This window comes from Aotus nancymaae, unplaced genomic scaffold (genome assembly GCF_030222135.1).
Source record: "Aotus nancymaae isolate 86718 unplaced genomic scaffold, 86718_ANA_hifiasm-v0.15.2.pri h1tg000036l, whole genome shotgun sequence".
NCBI classification, from domain to species: Eukaryota; Metazoa; Chordata; class Mammalia; order Primates; family Aotidae; genus Aotus; species Aotus nancymaae.
The window spans coordinates 20,573,335-20,593,631 of record NW_026988450.1 but is presented as its reverse complement, the minus strand read 5'-3'; the positions used below and the strand labels follow the sequence as shown (position 1 = coordinate 20,593,631).

At 37.4% G+C, this 20,297-nt stretch overlaps 1 protein-coding gene and 1 pseudogene across 7 annotated transcripts in view; one reads left to right on the top strand and one right to left on the bottom strand.

Moving 5' to 3' along the window:
• NCOA2 (nuclear receptor coactivator 2) overlaps positions 1 to 20,297 on the top strand; it is a 307,666-nt gene that overhangs the window by 124,790 nt on the left and 162,579 nt on the right. The gene's annotated exons all lie outside the window — the stretch shown is intronic.
• LOC105724833 (transcription factor BTF3-like) lies at positions 12,031 to 12,496 on the bottom strand (annotated as a pseudogene).

Genomic DNA, 20,297 nt, shown 5'->3' with positions numbered 1-20,297 from the left:
CACAACAGGAGTATTTAGAAATGAAAGACAGAAGTAAGGGAAATCATGGTTAATGGGACTCAGGTGCCAAAAGGTAGGAAAATGACTCCTGGTTACAATCTCAACTGCAGTATGTAGGCATTCACTGCATTTTAAACCTTGTCCAACTAGATAGTAAATTTCCCTGCTAAATGATAGAAACTCATAACACTTGGGTATATACAGAGCTGTAAGTAAATTCTTGTTGATTTTTAATTTTCTTACTAGAGCTAATAAATTGTATATGGTATATTTTCTATTTGAAGAATACCTCTAGTTGAAGAAATATAAAACATGGTTAAGCATGAGGCTCTTAAAAGCTGTCATGAATGTAAGGATATTATAAGACCATGTCCTTTTTATAGGTAGTCACTTGTAGGTAACTCAGATGGAAAGTGTAGAGCAGGTTCAATTTATTGAGCATCTGATGGAAAGCTTGCCTTGAGACCCCTTTATTCTTGATACCAACTTGAGTCTAATCTATTCTTCCTCTGTAGATTCTACTTTCCTGCTTCCTGGGACATCTGTTCCTTTTCTAATATGTGGTTTTGTTGTGTTAATTCACATAAAGGAAATAGAAAATAGTTTTTAAAAATTGGTTATCTTTCTTATTCACCCTCCTCTCTCTTTCTCATTCTCTCTCTCGCTCTCTCTCTCTCTCTCATGTGTATGCCATCCCTTAAGAACAGATGCTCATTAAGTTAGCCACAGATTATCTGAAGTTTCCTGATAATCTGTGGCAGTTTGGTAACAAAGGGGGATGGGGAAAGGTGGTTAAGAGGGTTAAGATCCTTCCCTATTATAGTCTTCCCTTTCCAGCTTTCTAGGAACAAATTTGTATCACCAGAGCTGAAGACCTTCAGAAAATGAGGATCAGCTCCTACAAAATTTATTTGCTAGGACTTTGCTCTCTTGAAAATCACTGAGTGTTTCTACTAAGTTTTCTTTTAATGCATGTTTTCTTTGTGACTGCTTCCTTGCCTCCATCTCTTTCTACCCTGTCAGGCCTCCTTTTAGAGGGAGAATAGGAAAGAAAAAGAAAGAGGAGGACGTTTATTTTCAAATTTGCATCCAAGAAGGGCTTCACACAAATTCTCACTTGAAAGCACAGTCCAGAGATTCTGAGGATGAGAATATAAAAGGAGTTATAAAAGCGGTGAAGCATGTTACCTGTAGACCCCAGCTGTATTCTTCAGCCTCTCATCCGGTTTCTAGTGCACCTTGCTGTTGTCAAGGGGTGCCGTGATTCTTGGCAGTCATCTAGTAAGGAGAAGAGAGGGCTGCTTCTAACATGGGGGGGAATGTTGCTTGTTTATTCAAGAGGAATACTTCTGAACATTGTTATTGCTGCATATGTTATTGCAAACCTGGAAAAAATGGAACAAAAAGTCAATCAGACAAATAAGTGTAGGTTGAGCATCGCAAATTTGAAATGCTCCAAAATCCAAAAATTTTGAGCACCAACATGACACTTAAAAGAAAATGCTCACTGGAACATACTGGATTTCAGATTTTTGGATTTGGAATGCCAGCTGGCAAGTGCAATGCAAATATTCCAAAATCTGAAAAAATCAGAAAGCTGAAACATTTCCGGTCTTAAGCATTTTGGGTAAGGGACATGCATCTTGTATTATCATTTTGACATATTATCAGAAAATACTGTATAATAGTAGGTAGACAACATAAAGACTTGTAATACCTCTTTGCTGAATGTTCTACCATTTACTATAGTCAATAAAAGTTAAGATTGGGTTCTTTGATCTTTGTGTCTTTCATTAGAAAAAGGTATAAGCAAACCAAACACGTCTAAGAGTCGGTGAGTCGGTAATTCACTGACTTGTTTCCAGGTGGTAGCTGTGAGACCTTGTGCAAACTGTATTTGTTGCCTGGACTCAGTACTGAAAGCAGTCTGAAAGATTGCTTCTAGAAATCCATTGTGGGCCGGGAGTGGTAGCTCACGCCTGTAATCCAAGCACTTTGGAGGCCAAGGCGGGCGGATCACCTGAGGTCGGAGTTCAAGAAATCCATTGTGACTCTGCACTTAACTTAAAGACTCATCAGTGACCATTTTAAATGCATCATTTTGGCATTACAAATACACATCTCCACTTTGAGAGTAAAGGAAAAATAATGATACAGTTTAGTGTTCCTAAGAACAACTACTCTCACCTATCAGTGGCAAAGTTTAAATTCCCTATTAGTTTTCTGTCCTTTGCCTGAATGTCTATTGGAAGCCTCTCTTCAGTTTCGTGGATAAACCAAGGAAAATACCAGTATTGGCACTGAATCACAGAATGTGTTCACTAGAGAATAAACTAGTAGATCTTGAGTTGAGTCAGTGTGAACCAGAGCCCTGGGGCCAAGCTCTGTCTGTACTCAGTTTTATTCTCAGTGCTTAGCCCTGCTTGTGGGTGGCCTTCTGGATGTTTGCTAAAATGAAAATTCAATTTTTATGAACAAACACATTCAAATGTGTGCATATGTGCACACACACTGTTAGTACATTAGTATTTTAGAAAATGGAGACACTGAGATCACTCTGGAGAGTCATTGCACATCAGATGTGGGTCCTGTCACTTGGGTTTAATATTACACCAACCCTAGTGGTATCCAGCTGACACTCTTATTAGAAGTATTGAACGAATCATGGAATTTTTGACAGGGAAAGTTTATAATTGGGAAGAAGCAAGTCCAGTGGCCTGGCTGATTTCATGTAATTAATCAGTAGAAAAGACAGGACCTCTAATAAAGTTATCCTGTTGCCTGCACAGTCTTTTTGTTGGCAAGTGTTTTTGTAGTCCTTGTTATATGCATGATTGTGTACCTTTATTAATCTTTATATACATCTAGTTAGATATAATGAACTTGGATTAACATGAACCCCATATTGAGTTGCTCAAATAAATAGTATTTTTCTCTTACATTGCTGTTAAATAGAATCTCATGAAAGGAAGTTAGAAATCAGCATATATGTGTATACACTAATTTGTTGGAGTTAGTAGATATTCAGTCTTACCTTTCACCCCGTATAATATTTCATTAGTTTGTGTTGGCATCAATATTCAGAATGATATTCCTAAGGACTGTAAGATCTTAAGTCATAGAGAAAGATAAAATTATATTTAGAATGTTATATTTTACTGAAATAGGAGATTATGATCATACATTTTTAGGAAGGCTTTGAATAATAAATAATGATGACCACATTTGGTGGTGATAGTGGGGTAACATGTTATGGGTATTCTGATTAATAGTGGCTTTGCTGTAGAATCTCCATTTTGCAGGTGTAAAGATCTGAAATTTTAAAGTGTAATGTGTTTTCAAAACTTGTACTGTGAACAGCTCTTGAGCATTAACCCTTGGCCATGGACTGCTGCGTGGTGTTCAGGCAGGATACGTGGAAGAGAAGGCTATGTTTCTCTTTTTTGGAAGCCTCTGATTCTGTTGAATGATGTTACTTTTGCTGCTACTATCCAGGAAAACAAAGAAGTTTTCCTAGTTTAGAGGCTTTTCTGGGCTTGCTCCCTAGCCACTTGCACTTAATTCACCTTTTCCCTTGAGCTTCAAGAGGCCACAGCATAGTCTTTTCTATATCACCAGCTGCTTATGCTCCCTAAGAGGAAGAGAGATTTAGTTATTGCAACTACAGAGTCCTTCATATCTGAAATTTCTAATATTTTTTTCCTTTTTTTTTTTTTTAGACAGGGTGTCACTCTGTCACCCAGGCTAGAGTACAGTGGCACTATCTTGGCCCACTAAAACCTCTATCTCTCAGGTTCAAGTAATTCTCCTGCCTTAGCCTCCCAAGTAGCTGGGATTATAGGCATGTACCACCACGCCTGGCTAATTTTTGTATTTTTAGTAGAGACAGGATTTCACCATGTTGACCTGGCTGGTCTTGAACTCCTGATCTCAAGTGTGCCACCCGCCTTGGCCTCCCAAAGTGCTGGGATTACAGGCGTGAGCCACCATGCCCAGCCTGTTTTTTCCTAAATTTTAATGACTGGTTCCCAGTGCTTAGTTTGCATTAGAAGCTTCCATAGCCACGATGCAGGTCTGTACACCACATCATCCCACCCTCTGCCTTCCCCTGCAGATGCCCATTATCTCGTATGGCTTGCTTTCCACAGAGCTCACTCTGGCCTCCCATTCTTAAGATCCCGTGTAAGTGGGCAGCCCTCAACGGTGTTATTCAAAGTCATTCTTTTGGAAAAAGAGCCTGGAAGTAAGGGGTAGAATGGCTTTCTAGGAGGCATAACTAACTGGTAGGAAAAAGCCCCAAGGCTACATACTGTAGATCCTACGCTCGACTCCAGTTTTCTGATTATCCTTAGTCATTTCATTCTTTCTACTGTACTATACCAGTCACTGAGGACACAGATGATGTCTCAATTTCGGTATCTTCTCCTGTCACCAAGAAAAGAAATCTAGCTTAGAATAACACCCAGTTTTCTAACATTTCATGAATACTTTATTCAGAAAAACTGGTTCTACCCTATCTACTCCACCCATAGGCAAGTAGTTGGTGTACTGTGTGTGGGTCAGTATTTCTATATCTTACATGGTATTGGGAAGAATTCTACACAACTAAACCTGACACTTCAATTTCAGCAAATTGATTTCTGAGAAAACAGATGAATTTTGATTTACCTGTAGTTGTGTAGGAAAAATTAAGTCTGTAAGGTTGAAAGCAAGTAACATAAACTCCCACAGAATCATGATCATCCCTCAGTTGCTCTGATTCTATGGTAGCTTTTCTTATTTTCTCCATGATAGGGTGAAAGCTTCAGATGTCCCAATTTGTTCCAGGGGTTTTAGGATTCTGCCCTGGCTCTGGCAGCCTACCTTCATTGTTTTACCACCAAAGTAAATGGTACAAACTCAGCTCTGAGACAGGAAGTTAGAGCTTCCACTAAGGCATCCCAAAGAAGAAGGCATATGCTTTGAGCTCTAAACTGTGTAAATGGTGATGCAAAGTGGCGCATGCTTCAAAGATAGGTATAGTCTCTTAATGCCTTAGATAGACTAACACAAGAAGATAGATTCTTCATGTGTGTAGTCCTAAACTCCTTGGCTGCAAGTGTTAGAAATGCAGCTCAAACTAGTATAAGCAAATCTGGAATTTATTACCTCTTGTAAGTCCAAAGCTACAACTGGCTCAGGGCAAGTCTGGATGGAAGGAATTAAATGATGTCATTAGGACCTTTTCTTTTTCTCTACTTTCTTGTGTTGGCTTTTTTCAGTTACGACCATATGTCATAGCAGAGAAGGTCGTTAGCAGCTTTGCCTTATGCCATTTTAATAGCCAATAATTCTCTCTCAAAGGGATATTTCCTGATAGCTCTAAAAAATATATATAGGAATGACTCTCACTGGTCCAGGTTGGATTACCTGCCGATTTCTGAGCAAATCTTGCCGGGGGCTGAGATTAAGGCAAGCATTTTGGCTAGACCTGGTCACTCTAGAGGCTGTGAGGAAGTGGGGATATCAGTCCTGTCATGAACCATGGGACCTGACAGTGGAGGGTTGCTTGCATGTGTTGTAGAGGAGTAAGCCAACGTTAAGGTTTGTGTTTTGTATTTCCTCACCATTCTACTCAGGAATTATTCAGGTATACTAATAAACATAGCATTTCCTCATGAGAGCCACAAGTAATGTTGAGAATCCACTCTATGCCATCTATTGTATTAGCTCCACTGGCAGTGAGAAAAGACACATTTCGCTCACTTGGAGTGTATGTCATTGTGGAGAGATGATGGCATATTGAAAGAAAAGGTAGGATATAAACAGTTCCATCACAAGGGGAAGCACCTGCTGGGGGTAGTTCCAGGCAGAGAGGACAACATGTACAAAGGTTCAGTGGTGAGAAGAGGGAGCAAAGCCTTTGGAATAATGAACTCCAGTTGTTCCACATACATGCAGCAGAAATAGCAATCTCCAGTATTATGGAGATTGGTGAGGCAAGATCATCCAAGGGCCTTTTGCTTAGTAAGCCATTTTACTTTAATCTTGAGTGCCATGGGGATCCATTGCCAGATTGATACAGGAAAATGAAATGATGATTCCTTTTTTTTTTTTTTTTGACAATAGTCTTGCTCTGTTGCCCAGGCTGAAGTGCAGTGGCACTCGGCTCACTGCAGCCTCTGCCTCCCAGGTTGAAGTGATTCTCATACCTCAGCCTACCAAGTAGCTGGGATTACAGGCGTACACCACCATGCCCAGCTGTTTTTTGTATTTTTGGTAGAGACTAGATTTCGCCATTTGCCCAGGCTGGTCTTGAACTCCTGGCTTCAAGTGATCTGCCCACTTCAGCCTCCTAAAGCACTGGGATTACAGGCATGAGCCACCATGCCCAGTCAATTCATTCATTTTAGAATGAGTGTCGTACCCTGGGGTGAATCGACTAGAGGAGGGCAAGACCAGAGGCTGAAGCAGGTTTAGACTGTGGAAGTGATCCAGGCGAGATGTGAACTGAGGGGTTGTGGCAGAGGGAATGAAGATAAGTGAATTCTAAGAAGTGACTGACTGCTAAGGGAAGGAGGAGTCACCCCAGGTCTTACAAAAGACCTGACGTTGTCTCTTGTGGATATCCAGGTTCCCTATGATCTACATCATCGCACTACCATAGACTAATTAGGAGATTTTCTGTATTGATGTAATATGAATATGAGAAGCTTCATAGCAGCATTAGTCACAATAGTCCCAAAATGAAAACAGTCCAAACATCCATCAGCTGATGAATGGATAAGTAAAACTTGCTGTATACTTCAGTGGAATATTATTTGGCAATAAAAAGAAATGAAATACTGACGGATGCTACAAAATGGATGAGCCTTAAAAGCATTATATATAATGAAAGAAGCCAGTCATAAAGGCCACATTTGTATGAAATGTCCAGAATAGGTAATGCTGTAGAGATAGAAAATAAATTAATTGTTGCCTAGGGCTGGGATTGGGAAGTGGGAGAAAATGGGAGTGAGTGTTAATGGATATAGGGTTTCTCTTCATAGTGTTAAAAATATTCTAAAATTGATTGTGGTGGCACAACTCTGGATATACTAAAAACTATTGAAATGTACATTTCATTTAAATAGATGAACTGTATAGTATGTGAATTATACATCAATAAAGCTATTATAAAGATATGAATATGGGAGTAAAGTCTAGAAAACAGAAAACTGACTGGTGGAATCAGGCATATGGAGTACATCAAAAATGACAGTGAGGAAATAGCAAAAAACTGGAAAAAACTTAAATGTCTAATACGAGAATGGATAAATTGTAGTGGATTCATTTTTTTTTTAAATGACAGAACCCTGGTAATTAAGAAATAAACCTAAGAGTATTAATAGTGTATAAATGTGACCTAAAAATAGCATCCGTGGGAACATTTAGTTTAGAAGTAAAATTTTTTTAATTCAACCATCTAGCCCTTAATACTACCATTAACATTACCAAAAAACACCATTTGGGAAGGTAAAGAAACATGTATTTTAGAAAAGATTTTATTTTAAAATGTAGGGATTTAATTTTTTAAAAATGTTAGGATTAGTTTCATCTAACCAAAAGATATAGCTACATCTTTAGAACGTCTTTACAGAAGAACCAGTAAACATTTTCTCATCTGAATTGTGCTTTTCTTAAGGTTAGGGTAAATAGAGAAAATAAGAGATTATTACTTGGAAAAACAGAAAAGGCAAGAGATAGTAGTAATGTAAAGTTAAGTTTCAGAATGAAAATGGACAGTTGAGCATCACTCAACCTTTAGTGACTTCTATCATTTATACTTTATTGCAAAAGTGTTATACAAACCATTTTTGGCCATTTGTCTTATTTTGTTTTTATGTCATCGCTGAAGCAATTAGAAAAAAACAAAAACGCCTGCTTTAGATGAAGAAACTGAGGGGAAAAAAATTAAAGAGCTTTCCCATGGTTGGGATTGGGGAATGAAGGGTAAAACACAAGGTGTAGAAATCTAGGTTCTGCTTAAATGCGATCTTAGAAATTGTTTTTTAAGACAAGGTATTTGCGCTTTAGTGTACTTAACGTTTTATTATGTGTTATTCATACTGAAATTATTTTACTTAGACAATGAGGCAGCAGAATGAAAGTGGCTACTAAACAGTGAAAATAACAGAAAATTTAAAATGCCATGTAGATGTCTTTTTTAAAGGTCTGTATATCAGAATTTGAGATAATTGTTTTGAGACTAATGGTTGTAGGCGTTAGTCCTCACACTGCTATGAAGAAATACCTGAACCTGGGTAATTTATGAAGGAAAGAGGTTTAATTGACTCAGGGTTTCACATTGTTGGGAAGGACTCAGAAGACTAACAGTCATGGCAGAAGGGGAAGCAAACATTTCCTCCTTCACATGGTGGCAGGAGAGAGAAGAATGAGAACTGAGTGAAGGGAGAAACCCGTTTATAAAACCATCAGATCTCAGTGAGAACTTACTATCACGAAAATAGGATGGAGGAACCACCCCCCAACTCAGTTACCTTCCACAGGGCCCCTCCTATGACATCTGGGGATTATGGAAACTGAAATTCAAGATGGTTGGGGCACAACCAAACCATATCAGTGTACTTATATTTAAAATTTGGCATTCAGGGCCGGGCGCGGTGGCTAACGCCTGTAATCCCAGCACTTTGGGAGGCCGAGGCGGGTGGATCAAGAGGTCAAGAGATCGAGACCATCCTGATCAACATGGTGAAACCTCGTCTCTACTGAAAATACAAAAAATTAGCTGGGCATGGTGGCACATGCCTGTAATCCCAGCTACTCGAGAGGCTGAGGCAGGAGAATTGCCTGAACCCAGGAAGCGGAGGTTGCGGTGAGCCGAGATCGCGCCATTGCACTCCAGCCTGGGTAACAAGAGCGAAACTCTGTCTCCAAAACAAACAAACAAACAAACAAAAAAAAGTTAATCAAAAAAAAAATTTGGCATTCAGAAGTTTTTGCTGCAGTATTTTGAATTTACTTCTTAAATCCCCTCAATTTGCTATTCTTTAATGTTAATCTTTTTTTTTCCCCTAAGAGCAAATTTCTCATCTTGGAGACTGGAGGATTTATTTGTCATTCCTGAGAATTTCCTTTCCTTATCTTTTTAATTGCAGTGCTGTTATGGGTCCTGTCCCAAATTTCTTCCTTAATTTCTTTCTCTTTTCATTTAATTTAGGCATATTCATTTTACATTAATCATCTGCCTCCTTTTATCTTGAAGGAAGAAATTGTCATTCTTTGAGTCTATTGTGAAATTCTTCCATTAAAGTTAACAGCAAACATTGAAATATGTCTCTGATAATTAGGGAATCATTCATAGAAAGAACAATTCTAGATGTTTTCAAAAGTCTTTTCAGTCAATATTTTACCTTACATCTATGTGGACAAAAAGCTCTTTGCAAAGTTTAGTGTTTTTTGGCCAAACTATTTCTGCTATACTACCAGCTACATAGCCTTTAGTTGTGGAAAGTGTTTAAGCCTAAGAAACACTGTCTATCTATATATCTATGACACAAGATTTTCAGTGCATTTTTAAAAATTAACATGTATTCTACTGTTGGTTGCATCTGTTCCATCCTAGTTCTCTAGAAGAACTGCCAATTAGAATCTAGTTCTTTGTGTTGGTGTTCTAATTAATCAGGAAAGCAAAATTTGCTTTTATGTCTGTGTGAAAGCCCTTGCTAATTAGAAACATTAATTCAAAATGTCTTTCATATTTTCTCCACTGAGCTTGTTCTTCTTTGGTTAGCTGTTCTTTGTTTTTTAAATTAGAGTAATACTACATAGACAACCTATTCTAATATATCAGATTCTTACATGTAAAATAATTTAAGTAGGAGTTGATCATTTGTATTGCTAAAGATTATTCAGTTTAAAAAAGGACTGAGCAGGTTTCTTTTAAAATATTAAATTTCTTTTTTATATTAAAAATAAAATTCAAATTTACATGATTTATATAGTTGGTTTTGGGGGAGGTTTTTTTTGTTTTGTTTTTTGAGACGGAGTCTCGCTCTGCCACAAGATGGTCTCCATCTCTTGACCTAGTGATCCACCTGCCTTGGCCTCCCAAAGTGCTGGGATTACAGGCCTGAGTCACCGCACCAAGCCTAGTATTTTTAGGAATACAATTCTTTAATAAGCTAAACTGCAACTATATATAAGTGCTTATTTCTTTTAAAGGACTATATTCTACTCTTAGATGATTTCTCATTATACCTACTGAATTTATGGTGATGATTTCAGTTTAACTGGAAATTTCCTGTGGTTAATTAAGGATACAGTTTTGCAAGTAAAGTTTGATAACTCTAAATGAGAGAAATAAAACTTGAGAATTAGAGAATTTTAGAAGATGGCATATTTGTATTTATTTTGATTTTTTGAATAGCTGCTAATTTAAAATAATCAGAACTATCTATCAACTTACTGGCTGGGTAAAGATGCCTTTTTGATTCGGTATATATGAATTTTTTTATATGCAGAAATTTTAATATATTTAATTTTAGTGTAAGTCTGTTATGTCTGGAAATGGTGTAACTTACTGTGCCAGTTCTCTAGCCAAAATCTTAGTTTTAGGAGATGATGCATCAGTATTTCTGTTGTAGACACAAAGCGATGAGACAGTGGAGTGAGCGAGCATCTTGAGTAGTAGTAGAGTTCATGAGTAGCAGTGAGATTGAGGTCCTGATTGTGAATACTTTTCAGTTCATATTCTATGTGTATTGTTGTGTTGCAGGCCACCAGTGATTTTGTAAAGAGGTCTTTGAATAATTGCTGCATTCTAAAAGCAATATCTTTTAGAGAATTATTTTGGAAGAAAATCATTTAGTTAAATATGAGAATAAATATTGGGTTGATCATTAAATGACTGTATCTGTGATATGAATGTAAAACAGATTTGTGGATAGAGCTAATGTTAAGCAAATTTATGATGGGATTGTACCAAAATTATTCAGATAATTTTTCAAGGATGACCTAAAGCAAAAGAATTTTGTGATTGGTAGTTAGTTTTTTAAAAATAGTGCTGAGTGTGGTGGCTCACGCCTGTAATCCCAGTACTTTGGGAGGCAGAGGTGGGCGGATCAAGAGGTCAAGAGATTGAGACCATCCTGGCCAACATGGTGAAACCCCGTCTCTACTAAAAATACAAAAATTAGCTGGATGTGGTGGTGCGCACCTGTAGTCCCAGCTACTGGGGAGGCTGAGACAGGAGAATTGCTTCAACTTGGGAGGCGGAGGTTGCAGTGAGCTGTTATCTCGCCACTGCACTTCAGCCTGGTTGACAGTGCAGGCTGAAAAGTTTTGACCCCACTGTAAAGTTTTGACCCCACTTTTTAAAACCTGGAATTGTGTAAAGCACCTACAGATGGCAAGATTGAGTACATGGTCAGCTTTTGCCCTTCACAGCAATTAGGATCAGCTGATGCTCTGTAGGCTTTGGAAACTTCAGTATCATCATGGAGTAGATTTGGATCTGAATTCTTTTTCAGGTGCTTATACATATTAGAGAACCACCAAGCACTTTTAACCAAAAAACAGGTTTTTATTGTTGCTTTAGTTAAATGTTTTCCTGGCATAAGTTTTGTTTTTTTAGACACAAGAACTTTATACCACCTTTGTTAGACTACACTGTGATTTTAAATCTTTAATCAAATTTCAAAGGTTATCAGCCTTATTACATGCCATGATTGGCTTTCTGTAAGCAATTTTATTTACTGTGTGCAGATCAGTGTCAACGAAATAAAAAATAAACTGTATACTAGGCGAAGAACTTTATTAAATTTTGTTTCAAACTTTATCGGCTTAATTAGCTGCAAAGAATGAATTGTTTATAAGCAAAAACAGAAAAGAGCTGCAACGTCTTTTCAGTGTCCAGGGGACTTGGCTTAAAAATATTAGAGATCTAGATTTTATCAGATGCATGAACAAAAATTTCTTAAAAGCAGTCATAATATAAAATAGCAGCTCCTAGTAACTTCTTCAAGTTGTTTCTTCAGAAGTTGACTCAGTTCAGTTTGCCTCATTCTCGGAATCCTCATCAGAATTCTCCACAAGATCTGGAACTTCATTTTCCTCTCCAGTAGCAAGTGGTGCTTTTCCATCCACAGATTGTTTGGGCAGAGCTTTAGCAAGTCTCCATAAACGAGTCAGACTGTCTGCACCAAGCTGGTTTGCTGGGTAGCATTTCTGTCAACTGCTTTGTCTCCTCATGGCCTGTAATGGTGAAAGTGTTCACTGCCAGAGATGCCTGAACTTTAGGGTTGTGAAAGTGGATAACTGATCCTTGGTTTGTAAACATATTCACCTCTTCAATACCAGGGATATTGTTTACCCCTAACTTTTTAAAGGAGAACTGAAGTTTTTTATCATCTGCTGTGGCTGTTCTATGAACCATCTTCTTTCTGCAAGCAGTTCCTTTCCCACCAATGTGTACTTGTGCCTGCAGTTTTTCCTGGTTCATGATTGTTTTTTTCATCTTGTCAGAGAGGATAAGGGGCTGCGCACGGTACTAGGGTTGGTGCTCAGGGGGTCTCGGGTGGACCAGCTGAGATGAGGTGCATACACATGGGGATGCAAGATGACCGCTCCCTGATGTAAGTTTTTTGGAATCACGTTGTAGGTTAAGAACCACTTAGACTGAGATGTCTGCTGACTGCCTTAGGCTATTCGATCATCATTTAAAAAATTACAGCTATGCTTTGGCAGCATATAAATAGGTACTGATTCATTGTTTTATCCATTGAACTATATTAGCAGATTTATATACACAGTCATTAAATCAATTCACAGATCAGTTTTTGTTTGTTTGTTTTTAAGACGGAGTATTTCTCTGTCTCCAGGCTGGAGTACAGTGGCACGATCTTGGCTCACTGCACCTCTGCCTCCTGGGTTCAAGCAATTCTCTTGCCTCAGCCTCCTGAGTAGCTGGGACTACAGGTGGGTGCCACCATGCCCAGCTAATTTTTGTGTTTTTAGTAGAGACGGGGTTTCACCATGTTGGCCAGGATGGTCTCAATCTCTTGACCTTGTGATCCGCCCTCCTCTACCTCCCAAAGTGCTGGAATTACAGGAGTGAGCCACTGCTTCCAGCCCACAGATCAGTTTTTGAAATAGAAAATATCAAATATAAGTTTACTTTCTTAGTAAAATACCATAACATAGTTGTATAATTTGGTTTATAATTAATGTATTTCACTGTTAATATTTCTGATGGTATTAGAGATGACTTTAAAAATGAAGATGAAAGTTTTCTTCACTGCAAATATTAAATTATTACTTTATGTGTTTGATAAATCTGTACATTAATATTATACATCTTCAAAGAGAATTTTTTATTTAGGAAATTGACATTCAGCCTAATGTTATATCTAACATGGTGTCCTTTTGTACAATTGTATAAAATAAAGAATAGAAACTATATTATGGCTTTTAGCGATGCCCTAACCACTAGTAACCACTAGTGTTCCCTCTTCAAGGTCACATCCCTTGCTCTCCTTTGGGTTGACTTGTAATCTGACTCTTGTGACAGATGTTAGGAGGTGAAGCAAAGGGATTTTTGACCAATCAGTTAAGAAACTGCTGTGGGGTAAGAAAAAAAAAATATTTAGCCTCTTAAAATTACTCTTATCAAAGGAAAAGAAATTGGAAGCACAGGATAATATAACCAGAAACATAACACAGAAGAACTAAGGGAAGAGTAGAGGAGACAGGTAGATAAGTTAGATAGTTACTGCTGAGAAAGTTTGGAGGGTGGCGGTAGGGGTTTCATGTTGAAGCCTGTACTGTGCTTTGCTTTGACTGAATCTGGCTTGATTTCTGTAAACATCCCTCCTTCTAGGATGAATCAATGCATTTTAGCCATGTCTATACCTGTAGCAGAATACTGATGATGAAAGTTTACGGGCAATTTTAAAAAGGGAGAAGAAAAAGTAAAAAATGTTGGTGTTTCAAGGATCCCACAGATTCTGCCAAGTTTGAACACATTCCAAAATCCAAAAAAAGTGTGTACTTTTGAAGCTTTATTTTTCAAGTGCTTTTATATACATTTCCTTAAGTTGGAAATCAGTTGACAATAAATATGTACTTTAAAATATTTCTTTTACTTTCGTAATTAAACATGGGTGCAGAATTCCTACAAGTTTTCAGTCTCCTTATTCAATTTGCTAGGATCTCTGTACAGTTTTTCCTGTGGAAAGTAGTTTCAGTGGAGAGTTTTAGCTAGAACTTCATTAGGCAGCCTGTGTGATTCAGGAGCAAAGGAACAGCCTGTTAGTTTCATGTGTAGAAACTTGTGTTTGCAAACATGTGGGTTGAGGGCAAGTATGTAGGCACAAGGGGTCAGAAGCAAATAATAGATCTGGTGGCTCTGGTTTGCTAAGGCATTTCTGTCTGTCTCAGTCCTGCAGGACCTGGCTGTCCTCTGCTATTGCTCACTGAAGGCCAAAGCTTCGCGGAGCAGAGTACTGACATGATTCTCATTGTACATTTGATGTTGAAAGCACTAACATGTAAGCTCTGGAAAGCATTTAATCACTGTAGTTTCTAAATAGTCAAGTCTAGTGAGAGCAGCTTTTAGTAATTTACAGCTTAAAAAGTTGGGAATTTGTTCCCCTAAAAATCTTACTTTATTAAAGTATTTAATTTTAAAGGAGGAAAAGAACTTCTTAGTTTTCCCATTAGAGATTACAAAAGAAAAGAGCATAATGACTGTTTATTACACAATCTTCACATACATACGCATAGCAGTTTAAATTTACAGTCAGGGTATCCATTATAGCTACACTTAGTTGAAATATGTAAAAAAATTAATATTAATAATCTCAGTGTGTTTCACAGTACACTGGTGCTTACCTTGTTTATTATTTAGAAAGACACAGCAGATCTGTCACTTACTATACTGTATCTTGCTTATAATCAGGACCAAAAATGAATGTTTATTTGAAAGATGGCAAAGAAAGAGCTCTTCCTTGCTTTAGAAAGATGTTTCAAAAGCGCATATGCCTGTGTTGGGTTTTTAATGAGCCAAGATGTATTTTCAACATACATTTTCCCCTCTACTGCATATTACAAACAAACAGAAAATTAACCAACTTAGCATTCTAAAGTACATTCATAGAATTTCAATGCTAATTTGATGTGATTTGAAAATTCATATAATTCATCATTGTCCTTTTATCTTTAATTGCTCATAGGTATGTGTTCAAAATAAATGAATTTAAGTGTCCTTTTAATAACTATGCAGACATTATTTTCTTTCAACAGACAATATTAATGTCTATTGGTTAGGCAGATTTCAAAACAGTTTTACTTGTGCACCAGAAAAGTAAATGCAAGTTTCTTTAATGAGAGCAACTGAAATATTTAATTTTAATTCGGTTGTTGTTATTGTTAAGGGGTTAGGGAACCAAGGTAGCAGAAAAGACTAAAGCAGAATTTTTTATGTGTGGTGTTTTTTTTTTCTTTTAAAGAAAACAATACATTTATATAACAGTAATAGGATTATTATGGTGGCCGCTGCGCCTATACCTCCACCCCACTATAGCACACACTGTCTGGGACAGTCCTGAACAAAATTACAGGTTTAGAAGATGGTGTTTATCAGTAAGTCGCCTGTCCTGTGGTAGCCAGCTGCATGCCAGATAGTGGTAGCATTATCATCTTTATTTCTTAGTGTCTTTACTTTAGAGCTGGAAGAGACCCTAGGAATCATGTCATTCAAGGACTACATTTTAAAGTTAGGGCCTAGAGTTAGTAAACAATTTTCTGGCTGTTGCATAGTTGTAGCCCACGCTGGGACACGAATCCAAGTTTTTGCCTTCCAAGTTCATTGGCTCTTTTCATCAAACCATGCTGCTTCCCTAATGTTCTCTTTTATTCTTCTTCTTTTTTTTTTTTTTTCTTTTTTTTGAGACAAGGTCTCACCCTGTCACCCAGGCTGGAGTGCAGTGGTGCGATCACTGCTCACTGCAGCCTCTACCTCCCTTGCTCAAGTAATTCTCCCACAGCAGCATCCCCAGCAGCTAAGACTACAGGCATGTGCCAGGCTAAAATTTAAAAATGAGCCCGGCTAATTTTTAACATAGAGAGATGTTGCCCAGGCTGGTAATTTTTTAAATAAATGAAACATTTTTACTGGTTGCTGTTAGTCAATTAAAGTAGTATGTGTTGAATCTGGCAAAATTCATAATTGGGTTTCAGTAAATTTGTGTTATACGTATTTTTTAAATATCTGATAACCTGAGGTACCCTTAAGCTACCAGATGGAAAATTTAAATTTCAAGATAGGCACATCTATGAATTTTTCTTACTGTGGGTGAATTTAGGTTGACTTGCCTTAAGTTAGAATGCAAATATGTGTATTTTGTATATTGATTGAAGTTGTTAATTGGTTTGTCCTAGTGAAAAATTGGAAGTGCTCCTTAATGAAAATTAGCATTTAAGTTGAAGCCACAACTTGGTTCAATATTTTTTCTTCCTGTATTTATTAGCTTAGTGCGGCCATCATTGTTTTTGACTATACTAAACACTGGAAAGATGCCAGTGTTTGTACTATAGAAAAAAGTCTGCACACCCATGAATGTGGATCCTGATTGACTTCTTTTTTTTTTTTTTTAATTTAAATTTTTTTTTTTAAGAGACAGAGAGTCTCATTGTGTTGCCCAGGCTGGTGTTGAACTCCTGGTCTTAAGTGATCCTCCCACTTTAGCCTCCCAAAGCAGTGGGATTATAGGTGTGAGCCACTGCACCTAGCCCCACCCCCATCACTATTCTTTTATGGCAAGTATGCTTATGTGTTAAAGTGAAAATCAGGGGCATGGTTGCAGTTGTCACAAGAAGGTTCTGCACAGGTTTGCTTTAGAATATGTGAATTCAACTTGGAATATTATGCTGCTATTAAAAATTATATTGTCAAAGGCTGATCCAACAAGGAAAAATACTTTCATAATACTGATAGGTAGGAATGGTCGGATTTAATTTTATGTAACTGATTTTTAAAATTACATTTTTGTTATAAAATTCCTGAAAGTAAATACATCACATAGTGTGAAACAGTATCTTCAGGTAGTAGAAATGTGCGTGCCCTCCCTCCCTTCACTTTTCCCTGTTTTCCATACTTTTTCTAGTAACTACTTTCTATATTAAAATAATAAACTTGAGGGAGAAGAATCTATAAATATTTACCTTTACAGACTAGCTGAGGAGACAACTGAGAATGTTGTATTTATAATTTTTTGAGCTCAAGAGAGTGTTCTAACCAGAATGATACTTGCTCAGTCTTATTAAGCATTGAAAGTATATTTACCGCTTATTACTCCAATAACTAGTGTTACTCCATATTAAAAATGCAAGATTTGTCCAGAATTCACATTAGGTGCTCTTCCATTTTACTTGTACTAACTCATTTAATATTAACAAAAACCCTGTGAAGCAGTAGTGGTGGTGGTTCTTCTTGAGGCCTAAAAATAGTAGTAATTTTTCTAAGTTAACATAGCTAATAACCAGAGCAGCCCAGATTTGAACTAGTCTCACATCAGAGCCTCTAATCTTATGCATTATATAGTAATTACCTAGATTTTGCGTTGTGGTATAGAAAAAGTGACTTAGAAAAATAAAGGGAAAAATAATCAAAACTAGTCAAACAGTACCTAATGTAAAATCTTGCCTATCAACTGAATGGTAAATGTGCAAATTTCTATTTGTTGCCATGTCATGTAAAAATAGCTAGATTATCATTAAATTTAAAGGGACTATGAGGAGCTCTATAATGCAGGCTAGGTGGTCTACTTGAAATTATCTTTCTGGAATGGATCTCAAAGATGGGCAGTGGACTTCTCAAGTAGCTGAAACAGAGGGATAATGAGAGATTCAAGCCACTGCAGATTAAGAGAGATGAGCCTTGTATATAAAGACAGTGAGGATAGGGAACAAATCATGGTTTAAAATATGAACTCCAAAGGAAGGTCCCAAGGGTAGACTCCAAATTGTAGTCAATCTGAAATTGATTTTAAAAGCAGCTGCTTCTCTTGTGGGCAACTGCATCCAGAAGGAGCAGCAGGGATTCCTAACAGAGGTTGATAATTCTTCTGAAAAATCAGGTAGGCTAGCTAGTTGATCAATAATGAATTCTCATATATCCTACTTCAAAGAGGAAGTCAAATATGAAACGATTTTATGAAAGGAATTAAAAGTTTTCTTGATCATACTTATTATAATTTGCAATTTTGTTAATTTCTCTATTCTTTTCCAAATTCCATTTTCATTAGTACTTTAGCAAGGCTATAAATACCTAGCATTTGTACCTTACGTGATAAATGGAATAAAGGCATTTTAAAAATAGAATAATTTTATGGCCTTAAGAGATTATTATTTATATATAATTCACATATTTTAATTGAATATTTCTGTGGGCATTCCTTTCTTTCATTTATTAGTCAAACACAGCATTCCTATCATCTAGCAGAGAGGAAATGGATCTTCCAGACTGAGCAACATGGCGAAACCCCATCTCTACAAAAAAAATGAATCAGGCATAGTGATTCATGCCTGTAGTCCCAGCTACTTGGGAGGCTGAGGCAAGAGGATCACCTAGATTGAGGCCTGCAGGGAGCCATGATTGTGCCACTACACTCCAGTCTAGGTGACAGAGCGAGACCATGTCTCAAAGAAAAAAAAAAAGCCCGAAAGGAAACAGATCTTTATCAGCTCTTCAGGTAGGAAATGAGGATATTGGCATCAATTGAAAATAACCTAGTAAAAATCTGTTAGATTCATGAATGTGTGCTAGGTATGCTTCTAGCACAATAAAATGTCTTTTTCTAATTTTACTTAGTCCTCATAACAGTCTTCACAGGTAGGTATTGTAAGTATTCTCATTTTATGGAGATTAATGTACAGAGAAAATATAGTGGAGCCCAAGTTCCACACAGACCTTCTGACTCCAAGTCCATTGTTCTTGTTGTGTGTATGTGTGTATATATATATATATATATATATATATATATATATATACACACACATACACACACACACACACACACATCACAAGAAAAATGTTGTAATTATTCGAAGTTCCAAGGATAGACATTGATTATTTGGGGTCAAAAATTAGATAATTATAACTTATTTCAAAATTCATTTAACCAGAGAATGTTGAACCCTAAACACAAAGTACTATGTTATTGCTCTGTGGGGTAAATGAACTCCTTGTCTTTAAGAAGCAAATAATGTAGTTGAGGTTGACATATACATTAACAAAAAGAGCAAAACATTATTTAACTCCTGTGGTATATATAGGCATTCTATGAGTGCCCCCAGAACTGTGTCTCCTGTCACATGCTAGGCATCTAATAAATATTGATTGACTGATGAATGAGTCTAAATTAGAGTGTATTGGTTAGAGAGGGATTTATGGATTAGATAAGACTTCTAGCACAGTCTTAGAAGACAACTAAAATTTAGATACTCTGAGAAAGGTGGTGTTGGAGAGGATGGCATTCCAAACAGGAGACACAGGATAACCAAAGAAGAGGTGACAATGAGCAAAGCCCATACAGGGCTTTGAATAGAGCAGTTTGGCTAGAGGGAGTATTTGTATAGAGTAACGGAAGGTATAGTTAGAAATACAGCTTTGATCCAGGCTTAGAGACCTTTACATGCTAGATTAAGGAGTTTTCATTTTATTGTTCAGCAGTGGCTTCTGTCAAAGAGTTAAATTCCAGGAGCTAAAAAGTGACATTATCAAAGTCACATTTTATGTAGATTCATTTCCTCTTGAAGCTAGGCATGGTGGCCTGTGCCTGTGGTCCCAGCTACTCAGGAGGCTGACACAGGAGATCACTTGAGCCCAGGAGTTTGAGACTGCAGTGAGCTGTGATCGTGCCACTGTACTCCAGCCTGAGTGACAGAGCGAGACTCTACTTTTTTTTTTTTTTTTTTGTGATGGAGTCTCGCCGTGTTGCCCAGGCTGGAGTGCAGTGGTGTTGCTCACTGCACCTCTGCCTCCCGGGTTCAAGCAATTCTCCTGCCTCAGCCACCTGAGCAGCTGGGACTCCTGAGTAGCTGGAATTACAGGCTCATGCCACCGTGCCCAGCTAATTTTTGTATTTTTAGTAGAGACAGGGTTTCATCATATTGACCAGGCTGGTCTCAAAGTCCTGACCTCATGATCCACTCACCTCAACCTTCCAAAGTGTTGGGATTACAGAGGTGAGCCATCGCACCTGGCCAACTCTGTCTCTTTTAAAAATAAATAAATAAAAAGGTTTCTGGTTTGCTCT